Here is a 12215-nt window from a genome sequence, read left to right as displayed (position 1 = left end):
TTCCCTTGTTTGTCATCGTTGGTTCTTTATAAGCTGCCACAGCTAAGTTGCTTTTATCCTGGAAAACACCATCTGAAATGCCCCATATTGGAAAGCTTAAACGTGTCCTATTGTCCAAAGTTGAAACTATTCACATTTGAATTTCTTGATAGTGACACAGAAGAAATTACAAAGAGTAAGGTTAGTTATCCAGATACAACAGATAGTTCTTCAGATATAACAGATAGTGAAGATAGTTATTCAGATACAACAGATAGTGAAGTTCATTCTCCAGATACAACAGAGAATGAAGTTAGTTCTCCAGATACAACAGAGAGTGAAGTTAGTTCTTCAGATTCAACAGATAGTGAAGTCAGATCTTCAGATTCAACAGATAGTGAAGTTAGTTCTCCATATACAATTAGACAGCTTCAACAACCTTTGTTCTCTGTTAAAAAGGTGACAAAGTACTACCAGTTGAGTTCTATTTTTTTTTCCCTTATTTTCTTCCATCAACTCCACATTTACTTTTGAATATGTTGACCTCGTTAGGTTGTTCCCAAACTGAAGAAATTGACACTCAATGAGGAAAACATTAAGTTATTGAGTTATAAAGATTTGCCAGAAGACCTCCTCGGCAAATTAAACTATCTTGAGCTATGCTTTGAGGATGATGACAGTGAGGATGATGACAGTGAGGAAGATACTTTGCCTTTTGATTTCCTCCACAAGGTGCACAATTTAGAACATCTAGTTGTTAGACGCCTTGGAATCAAGGAGATATTCCAAGAACACCAAGTTAAGGAGAGAATACCTACCACACTGAAAATTTTAACCCTAGCCAATCTTGAAAAGCTAAAGTCTTTAGGGTTAGAGCACCTGCCATATTCTGAAAAGCTTGAAATATTAAACCTTAAAAGGTGCCCTCGGTTACAAAATTTAGTTCCGAATTCAGTATCATTCATCAGTCTGAAACAATTGTGTGTGAAGTTGTGTAAAAAGATGAAGTATTTATTCAAATTTTCAACTGCCAAAAGTTTGGTGCAACTTGAGTCCCTGATTGTAATGAACTGTAAATCATTAAAAGAGATAGCAAAGAAAGAAGATAATGATGATGAGATCATATTTGGACAGCTCACAACATTAAGGTTGGATTCCTTACCAAAGCTAGAAGGGTTTTATTTTGGGAAAAGCTACTTTGCAGTTCTCGTGTCTGAAAGAAGTGAAGATAGCTGAATGCCCCAAGATGGACAAATTTTCTATAGGAGTTGCAAAAGCACCAATGATTCTCCATGTAAACTTCCAGAATAATCCTAGTTTGATCAACGATGATGATCTCAACAACATTATCGATAGGTTGTTCCACAAAGAGGTAAGGAACTTATTACCCAAATTCAAAACTTAATCCCTTCAAATAGACCTTGATGCTGAATTTCTACCAATTTTTTGAGCAATTACTAATTTATGAAATTTAGGAAACTACTAGTTTCAGTCACGTGCAAGAAAATCATAAAATAATAGAAATTAATTTAAAAACTAATTATAATAGAAACTAATTTAGAAATTAAAATTTTTTTTAGTCTTTAAAATTATTTATTTCTTTTTGTCAATAATAAATAAATTAAATTAAAAAAAAATACTTCAGGATATCCAGTATAGAAATCCCACAAATCTTCTTTCGTTGAAAAGCACAAAAAAAAAACAAAAAAAAGAAGCCAAGCCAAAGTCTCAACAGCACCAAAAAACAAACCAGATAAGACACCTACTACTAAGGTGTAGAACCTGCTTAGCATCAGCTACTGAAATTAGACTGATGCTTTTCCTTAAGCAGCACCAAACCAGCAACTAAAGGATGATCACCAAAGCAGTGACAACTTCCAAACGGTAGTGTCAACTACTACCAAAGCCCTGTTTTCGTGAATCAAGTGCACCAAGGAGCAACCAAAATTCAAGAACTGACACCACCCTCAACCCAACTGCTACCAGCACAGGAAAGCAAGCATAAACCCTCCCAAAGCTCCTTCCTTCTGTGGGATCATTGACCTTACTAGCAGCCAAAAGGATATAGCAGCAACACCACACTCAGAGAACAACCCAGGAAACCATTACTTATCTTTCCCGGGCGCATGCGCTAATTGCTGGACCAGCTCCTGAAGAAATGGCCACTTCCCCTGCACAAGAGAATCAAAACACCACGCACACAACACCACTCCATTTCAAGCCGTCTGCGACAATAAAACCCTGTTGCAAACCCATATTCAGCTTCTTTCCAACCCTATTAAACTCACACTACCTCCGGCAACACCACCCTACTACCACACACCAAACATAACCTCCACTTCACACAAACCTGGGAGGCAGTTCAGCTTCAGAACCCAGCTTATGCTGTCTGCGTACATAACCAAAACAAACCGCTGTTACCACCAACAGCATTTACCAACTGGAAGGCCCTAAGCACTCAACACCTACAAAAGCCACCTACTTAGTGTAAGCAAATACAAACCACCTCCAAAACCCCATCCCATACCCACCCTCCTAGCTTCCAATGCCAGCCCTCGCACGGAGATCAGATCAGATATTCAAGACCAGATCTAACTGAACCAAGGGCACCATCAAGTAACCCATCACCAAAAACCATCTAACTCTTGTGGTCGCTTCAGTCGTGACTGTCACTTCCAGAGTTAGAAGCCCCATCTCTCGCTACTGATCACCCTCTCCCTCTTTACACATAGCTTTTGATGCAAAGATTGGGGTTGAGATGCCAATCCGAGAAGGAACACATGAAAGGACGTAACCTGTATTTCAACCACATCCAAGATCTAAGTTGTGCCATTTGAAAAATCTCTTCCGCGTGAAGAACTCCTTGCCTAAAGACTACATGATTTCTTTGTTCCCATAAGTGCGCTAAATAGAAATTCTCAAAGTGGCAACTCAAATCCTTTTGTTGGACGGTCAGGATACCTATCCACCTGAAACATAGAGACCATACACGTTGAGCTACTACGCATTCCAAGAACAGATGTTGAGCGTTCTTTTCCATTTCTTCACATAGCAGACACAAAGGCGAACTGACCCTCACCTCTCTCCTGATTAAGCTGCTCATTGTAAGTAGCCTGTCTAACAATACTCGCCAAGCAGTCATCATAGCATTAGGGAATGCTTTTGCCTGTCATAAAAGTTTGAAAATGTCTGAATGGACCTCACCAGAAAATGAAGCTAAGCATTTGTTAGCTGAATCCACAGTAAACTCGCCACTGACATCACCTCCCCACTTTTGAACATCCTGTACCTCCCTGCTAAGAGAACCTGTGGATATCAACCTTACCATTTCTTCCTCCTGTATGGACTCCCACTCAAATCTGGCATGCCTCCACCTAGGCCGCCATTTCCACACTGATTCTTCCCACTCTCCAACCTCACCCACTGACAGTCCCTTATCCAATTAAATAGAATATAACCTTGGATACCAAGATGAGAGCTCATTATTGTCTACCCAAACATCCTCCCAGAATTTGACTTTTTCCAACTTCTACATCATCCTCAACACACACTTTGATGCCGACTTGATTTTGCTCCATATTTGAAAGTCAGAATATCCTTCCACTTCCCTCGTTCTTCACTCACCATCCACCATTTCCATTTGGCCATAAGAGCTCTATTGAAATTGCTAATGTCCTTAATACCTAACCCTCCTTCCTCCAAAGGTTTGCAGACATTATCCCAACTGACCCATGAGGTCTATTCTCCTTTCCCCACCCCCAGAGGAACCTCCTTTGGATACAAATGAGTCTGTTGTAAATCGACTCTGGCGCTCTATAGAACGAGAGATAGAACATGGGTAAGGCTATGAGTACCAACTTGATTAAGCAAATTCTCTCAGCCAAAGATAAAAATCTCCCCTTCCAAGCACTGAGCCTCGCAGAAAGCTTATTAACAATTGGCTCCCAAAACTCCTTCTTTCTCAGATTGGCACCCACTTCAATCCCCATGTATTTGAACGGTATCATCATAAGATTGCAGTTGAGACATTTTGAATAGCACTCAAGGTTATTCCTTACCACATTTACTCCTGCCAACATTGACTTATGAAAATTAATCTTCAACCTGGAAGCCAACTCGAAACACCTTAGGATAGCTTTCAAAGTGAACACGTTTGAGAACGAGTCTTCACACTTAAACACAGTATCATTAGCAAACCAGAGCAAACAAGAATCGACCTCATCCCCTCTCACCTTCACCCCTGTGAGCATGTTAGACTTGATAGCTTGCCTATCTAGCCCAGAAAAACCTTCGGCCACAAGAAGAAAAAGGAAAGGAGCTAAAGGGTCTCTCTGCCTCAACCCTCTCATAGGATAGAACTCTTCAGTAGGGCTTCCGTTGACCAACACAGACCGAAGTAGTCTCCACGCATCCCTTAATCCACTTAATCCATATGATGTGAAAACCCAATCTTTGTAGCATATCATATAAGAATTTTCACAGAACTGAGTCATATGTTTTTTCAAAGTCCACTTTCAAACATAATCCACTCCTCCCATGCCTCCGAAGCTCCTGAATTACTTCATTGGCCACAAGAACACTGTCTAGCATCCCTCTATCCCCGAGGAAAGTCGACTGACTGAGGGTAAGACCTTCTTAATCCGACCAGACAAAACCTTGGTGATGATTTTATACAATGCACCCACTAGAGATATGGGTCTATATTGGTCTATACTTGTGGGATCGCTAACCTTAGGAATGAGAGCTATAAAAGATGCATTACAACCTTTCGAGAAGCCTCTCATAACCTGAAAAGAGAGCACCGCTTAATTTAGTCACTATAGCAACTAATTATTTTTGTCTCTAAAATTGATTTCTTTTTTATGATTTTCTTGTAGTGTATATTTCTTTCAATCTTAAATAAAAAAATTATATCTTTTTGTGATGGCATAAATCTCCACTATTTAATGAGACCACCCGAAATTAATATTCCTTTATTTGAGGTTTATTATGAACTATTTTTTTCTTGCAAAACTATAAGGCTAATTATCCCATGACTTGGAGTTTTATAAGCATAACCTGAAGTAAATTTGAATTGAAGTTATAATATTGTCAAATGAAATTTTACTGTTTCTAATTGTGTTTTGTATTTAAATTTCAGGTCTCTGATTCATAAATGCAAACTAATGTAACAGATTTTTCACAAGAAGAGGAGCAATGAAAACATATTTTTTTTGTGTTTTATTTTGAGAAAATTGATACATTTTTCTATATTTTGTATTTTTTTTCTAAAGTGGATTGATAATTTTAATTTTTTGACTTTGAACTTGTTCATAGTATGACTGTAATTTTAGCTATAAATTTAGAAATTGCTGTTTACTCATTTTTCTTTATTGTTTTGAATTTTCTGTTTAGTCTTTTTTATGATTAGATTGTTTAAAAAGTATTTCATCAAACATGTATGAATAAAAAATAGATAAAAATATCTTTTTTGTTTTGAATAAATATGTTATTTAGTAATTTTTTATTTGGATTTGTTTAAACATAGATTTTGTGAAAGAAATATAAATAAAAGATTGATAAAAATAAAATAAAGATGCATAAATAATGATTTGTTTTAAAAAAATGATTTAAATGAAAGAAAAAGAATAATCTATTCTATTCATGGTCAGTAGGATTTTTAATTCAAATTATTTCCATGAGGAATATAAAGTTTTAGATTTGCAATGAGAACAATATATGATAATAAAAACACAAACACATAAAAATAAAAGAAATAGATAAAAAATAAGACAAAAAAATAATGGAGACCTTGCATGAAGTTGAACCGTTCTCTCTTTCTCAGAAGATTTTTTAATGACAGCAGAGATAGAGTTGCATAAACACATTTTTTTTTTTATGGATATTCCTTCTTTTCTCCCTTTAGAATTTCAGAACACAAACACATGTCACTGCACATTATTTCCTTTTCTCTGTTTACTGCATCAGATCCACACACAGCTACATCCATTCTCCTTCATTTTTCCTCCCAGATTCATCCTCAACGTTAACACCTCAATCAAACTCTATCACCACTCTCATCATGCACTCACTCTCCTTTTTGCCTCTTCTTATGCTTCAAACACCCAACTTCATTGAATTGCATGCTCATGAGGTACCGTTTAAATACTTGGGTTTGGAGGTGAGGGGTAATCCAAGGAAGAAGCAGTTCTGGGAACCAATTGTGTCTAAGATTAATGCTAAATTGAGTGTGTGGAAAGGGAGGTTCTTGTCTATGGCAGGAAGAATTTGTTTAATCAAGTTAGTTATAACCGTTGTGCCTCTCTTTTACTTATCTTTCTTCAAAGCTCCAGTTTCAGTGTATAATCGCATTGCTAGTATCCAGAGGAGGTTTCTTTGGGGTTGGGCTAGAGATAAAAGACCCATTTCTTGGGTTAGTTGGGAAAATGTCTGTAAACCTATGGAGGAAGGTGGTCTGGGGATCAAAGACATAAGAAAATTTAACTACGCTCTACTGGCAAAATAGAAATGGAGGTTAGCAAATAATGAAGAAGGAAAATTGAAGGATATCCTAGTTTCTAAATATGGTGTGGACTTTGGGCAAAGGCAGATCCACCAGAAATTCCAATCTTGGTGGTGGAGAGATTTGTCAAAGGTTAGTGGGGAAGACTATGAAGTAGGGTGGGTCCAAAAAACGCTGTGTTGGAAGGTTGGATATGGAAATAAAGCAAGATTTTGGGAGGACACGTGGGTTGGAAGGAATAACCTCTTATCCCAGTATCCTAGACTTTTCTCTCTGTCTCTGGATCAGGGCTTGACGGTGGGTGAGGTAGGAAGTTGGGAAGAATCAGTGTGGTGCTGGAGATTAAGGTGGAGGAGGGAAATGTTTGAATGGGAAACTACACAAGAACTTGAACTACTTAGGAGTACATCCATGAGTTCTCTTAATAGGGAGGAATAGCATGTCCTTGAATGGGGTGGGGATCCTTCTGGTGAGTTTACGGTTAAGTCTGCATACAAGTACTTGGAAAACCACGCGCCAATTTGGCCTGAGGGCTTCTTCAAACAGTTGTGGCAGGTCAAAGCACTTCCCAATGCTCTGACCACTGCATGGAGGGTCTTGTTGGACAAAATGCCAACTCGTAGTAGTTTGAGTAGAAGAGGAGTGTTAGTTAGACCCTTGGGATGCGCATTATGCCAAGGTTCGGTAGAAACCTCTCACCACCTTTTTTGGAATGCATAGTAGCACAACAGGTGTGGTTTTTGTGTCTAAGGTGGATGGGGATTTTGTTTGTCCAACATAAGGACTTGAAGGTTCACTTTGAAAACTTTCACCTGGTACACTTGAACACAAAGCAAAACCTTGTGTGGAAAGGTTTGTGGGTGACAACCGTGAGAGGAATATGGGAACAAAGAAACCTGTTAATTTTCAAGCAGGGGAAGCTTGATGCGGAAGAGATCTTTCACCAGGCACAACTCAACTCTTGGCTTTGGTTGAAAAACAGAGTACACAATTTCAACTTCTCATTCTCAGATTGGATCTTAAACCCTGAGCTATGTGTTAAGAGTTATAGATGAAGCACTCTCTGCTGTCAAGAGGCAATCCCTGGATTTGTGGTAGATGCTCGATTACAGGCATGGAGAGTGGAGTTTGTTTGATTCTTCAGGTGGTGTTGTTGAGGAAGCCTAGAGGCTTGTTTTATCAGAGCGTGGGTCTGCCATTGTAAGGAGGGGTGAAGGTATAGGCGACAGGCAGGTTCCCCTTGGCTTGGTTGTGCTGGTAGTTACTATCCCGATGCTGGTAGGTACTCCTTAGCTTGGTGAGATTTTGGTTGTGCATGGTTCTGCTGGTCCAAGTAAGTGTGATCAACAACCGTGGCTATCACATGGAGTTGCTTGCAATGTTGCTGCTTTGATGATTTTTTTGGAGTTAGTTTGCTATTAATGCAGGTCATCATGTCTTGTGATTTTGCAATAGCTCTTCTATGAACTTTTTTTTTATCAGCAAAAAATAAATAAATTATAAAATGGAACACTTCAGGGGTGTCCCAACCCGTATACAACAGTCAAGAACACCATACAACGTAAGTCTTTAGTTCTTAACCACCATAGACCAACTACAGGGTTCACAAAACTAGCTGAATGAGGCAGAAAACCATCCTACAGACTACTAATAACAGCAGAAAAAAACTCCAGCACATGCCTTGAACTACTCGGAACCGCTAGCACTCAGAAAAGCACACTAGAAATGGCTTCAAACTGAATGAAGTAAATTAAGAAGGGCACCACAGCCAAAACCAGAATACCAAACAGCAAAGTGTTAAGCAAGACAGCATCTGCACACCGAAACTAAATTTTACGCTCGGAACCATTAGCAATCAGAAAAGCACAGTAACAATAGCTTAAAATCTAGATAAAGTAGATTAGGCAGGACACCACAGCCAATTCCAGAGTACCAAACATCAGAGAGTTAAGCAAGTCAGCATCTGCACACCGAATTACACAATGATGTGTTGTTGGAAACATCCACTCTTCTAAACCCCTCTCCTATGCTTCACCTTATGTTGGACCTACCTCCATAGCATCCCACCACTATGTTCAATACTTCCATCCAAGGTATCCTCTCTTCCAGTATCAATAAAGCACCACCAATTATGCACACGCCTGATATATATTCTTAATTAAGCAAGACAAGCACTACCTTTGTACTGCATAATACTTCGGCTCCTGCCCCCAACTCTTAGGGGTTTGGATCAGCACAGAGACAATATTGTTGATTTTGGCTTAATCCCAAGTCCCACATCGGTGAGTTCATTGTTTGGGAGGAGGTTTGAGGGTTATAAATTAAACTCTCCTCCTTCACTGTTATATATCTCAATTTGTAATATCTTCTCTCATAATAATAAAAGTGAGTTGCTTTTGCTGTGCTCGGAGATTAGGCTAAACAGGCCGAACTCCGTTAACAATTTTCGGGTGTGTTTTTTCCTCTTTATCTCTTTTATTATTCCGCTTTATTTTTTCAATATTATTTGTCGGGTAGCTCTGTTAGGGTTTTGTTTTAGTGGGAAAATTACCCGTTTTTCCCAACAAGTGGTATCAAGAGCCGAAGGTTCGCCTTGGGTTGTTTGAAATTATTTGTAATATTGAATATTATATTTTGAGTTTGTAATGGAAAATCAAGAAGAAGAAGAAGCGAAGAATGTATCCAGAGTGTCGGGCTCCTCGTCATCATGATCGAGGTTCCCGGTGTCCACTTTGAAATTGGCGGTGGAAATATTTGATGGCACTGGACATTTTGGCATGTGGCAAGGAGAGGTCTTGGACTCTCTTTTTCAGCAGGGTCTTGATATTGCTATTGAAGGAGAGAAACCAAAAGAGGTAGAGGAGAAAGACTGGAGTATCATCAACCGGTTAGCATGCGGAACTATTCGATCCTGCCTGTCCAGAGAGCAGAAGTACGCTGTAAAAAACGAGACTTCTGCACACAAACTGTGGAAGGCATTGGAGGACAAGTTTTTGAAGAAGAGTGGTCAGAACAAGCTCCTGATGAAGAAAAGGTTGTTCTGATTTGACTACCAACAAGGTACTACTATGAATGCACACATCACTATGTTTAATCAATTAGTAGCAGACCTGTTGAATTTAGATGTGAAGTTTGAGGATGAGGATTTGGCTTTGATGTTGTTATCATCTCTTCCTGATGAATTTGAACATTTGGAGACTACGCTCCTTCACGGGAAGGAGAATGTGTCATTAGATGTTGTTTGTTCTGCTTTATATAGTCATGAATTGAGAAAGCAGGATAAGATGAAAACCAAATCAACGACATCAGAAGAAGCATTGGTAGCAAGAGGTCGTCAGCAAAGCCAAACAAAGGAGAGAAGAGGGATGTCTAAATCTAAAGGTCGAGCCGTTGCCAAAGATGAATGTGCTTTCTGTCATGAGAAAGGACACTGGAAGAAAGACTGTCCAAAACTGCAGAAGAAAGAGAAGGTTCTGCAAGATGCAAATGTTGCAGAATGCAAAAGTGATGTGGAATCAGATATCTCTTTAATTGTCTCGCTTTCAGCATCATTGTATCTAGATGAGTGGATATTGGATTCAGGTTGTACCTATCATATGTGTCCCATTCGGGATTGGTTCTTTGAATTTCAAGAACTTGATGGCGGGGTTGTTTACATGGGTAATGATAATCCATGTAAGACAGTTGGGATAGGTTCAATCAAGCTGCGGAATCATGATGGATCCACCAGAATTTTGCGGGATGTACGTTACGTGCCAAAGTTGAAGAAGAATCTCATCTCATTGGGGGCTTTAGAATCTAAAGGCCTAGTCGTGACGATGCGAGATGGAATTCTTAAAGCAACTTCAGGAGCACTGGTGATGTTGAAAGGCGTGATGAAGAACAATTTGTATTACTATCAAGGTAGTACAGTGGTGGGGACAGTAGCGGCAGCAACTTCTAGCTCTAAGAAGGATGCTGAGGCAACGAAGTTGTGGCATATGAGGTTGGGACATGCTGGAGAGAAATCCTTGCAAATTTTTACCAAGCAGGGATTGTTGAAAGGTACGAAGGCTTGCAAACTTGAATTTTGTGAGCATTGTGTTCTGGGAAAACAACGAAGAGTGAAGTTTGGCACTGCAATTCACAATACCAAGGGTATTCTGGATTATGTGCATTCAGATGTGTGGGGACCTGCCAAGACTCCGTCAATCGGAGGTAGGCATTATTTTTTCACTTTTGTGGATGATTTTTCCAGGAGAGTTTGGGTGTTTATCGTACCGTCCTGGTAGTCGGAAGTGATGACGTGGCATCGAGCTATTATGTAGGCGTGTTGAGCAGGGCCCATGGCTGGCAGAAGGGAAGGAGGTCGGGGGGCTCGTGTGGTCGCCAGTTATTAAGTTGGCGTGCCCGGTCTCTGGCATACCTAAACCGGCGGTCACCGGGTTTGAGATGAAGTCGCCAGATGCGAACCCGTGACCACATGGTGGCCAGAGATCGCCGAAACAAGGACATCGCCGAAGATGAAGCCAGATAGTCGTTTCCTAGCTAACCAGAGGATGAGGTCGGGAGACAGCTTACCTGAACATACACGGTGAAGCAAGTAAAGTAGATCATGAAGGCGGCCGGCGAGACCACAGGGAAGGTGTGTACGAAGGCACCCGAACTCGCCACTCAGAAGAGATCACGCTCCAAGGCAGCTATGCACTGAGTTGTGTCATGCATAAGTAACTTAGCCAAAAGCTTGAAGAGTAAGAAGTGGCGCCCAAGTCAAGGATGCTCCAGATGGTGACACGTGTACAGCTGGATGCGAGCCACGTGTCCAGAGGTGTAACTGTCGGGAGAGAGAAAGTGCACAGGTATATAAGAGATTCTAACGAACTTCTGAGGTACGCACGTTTAGATTGTTTCTTTACGCTTGCGAGTCTTGAGTACGCTGAGAGAGAATTTTTGCACGGTTCCTTAGAGTTCTTGAGTTTTCTCTTAGTATTTGGTGGTTCAGTCGCTGACTTGGGCGTCGGAGCGTGATCGGCCGCAGCGGCGCCGTTCTGTCTTTTGCAGGTTCTTGAGGTGAATCGCGGTGAAGGACGGAGGCTAACACGGCGCAGAAGTCGATTCAGGTTTGACGAGGCAAGGTTCTTGCGTCCCGGTCAACAGGCAGGATCATTTACTATGAAGAACAAAAATGATGTGCTTGAAATTTTCCTTAAGTGGAAAGATGAAGTTGAAAACCAGACAGGAAGGAAGATTAAGGTTCTCCGAACAGACAATGGAGGAGAATACAAGAGTGATCCGTTCCTGAAGGTATGCCAAGATTGTGGCATAATTCGGCACTTCACTATTAGAAAAACACCACAGCAGAATGGGGTGTCAGAGCGTATGAACAAGATACTTGTGGAGAAAGTTCGTTGTATGTTGTCTAATGCTGAGTTAGGCAGAAAGTTTTGGGCTGAGGCTGTGACATACGCTCAACATCTCGTCAATCGTTTGCCATCATCTGCTATAGATGGCAAAACCCCGTTAGAGGTATGGTCTGGAAAACCTGCAACTGATTATGATTCTTTGCATGTTTTTGGTTCTATTGCATATTATCATGTGATTGAATCAAAGTTGGATCCACGGGCAAAGAAGGCTCTTTTCATGGGCTTTAGTCCTGGAGTGAAGGGATACCGTTTGTGGTGTCTAGAGGCAAAGAAGACGATTATCAGCAGGGATGTTACCTTTGATGAATCTGCCATGTTAAAGAAGGTAAATC

This window comes from Phaseolus vulgaris, chromosome 8 (genome assembly GCF_000499845.2).
Source record: "Phaseolus vulgaris cultivar G19833 chromosome 8, P. vulgaris v2.0, whole genome shotgun sequence".
NCBI lineage: Eukaryota > Viridiplantae > Streptophyta > Magnoliopsida > Fabales > Fabaceae > Phaseolus > Phaseolus vulgaris.
The sequence above is the reverse complement of the archived record's forward strand: the minus strand, read 5'-3'. Positions refer to the sequence as shown.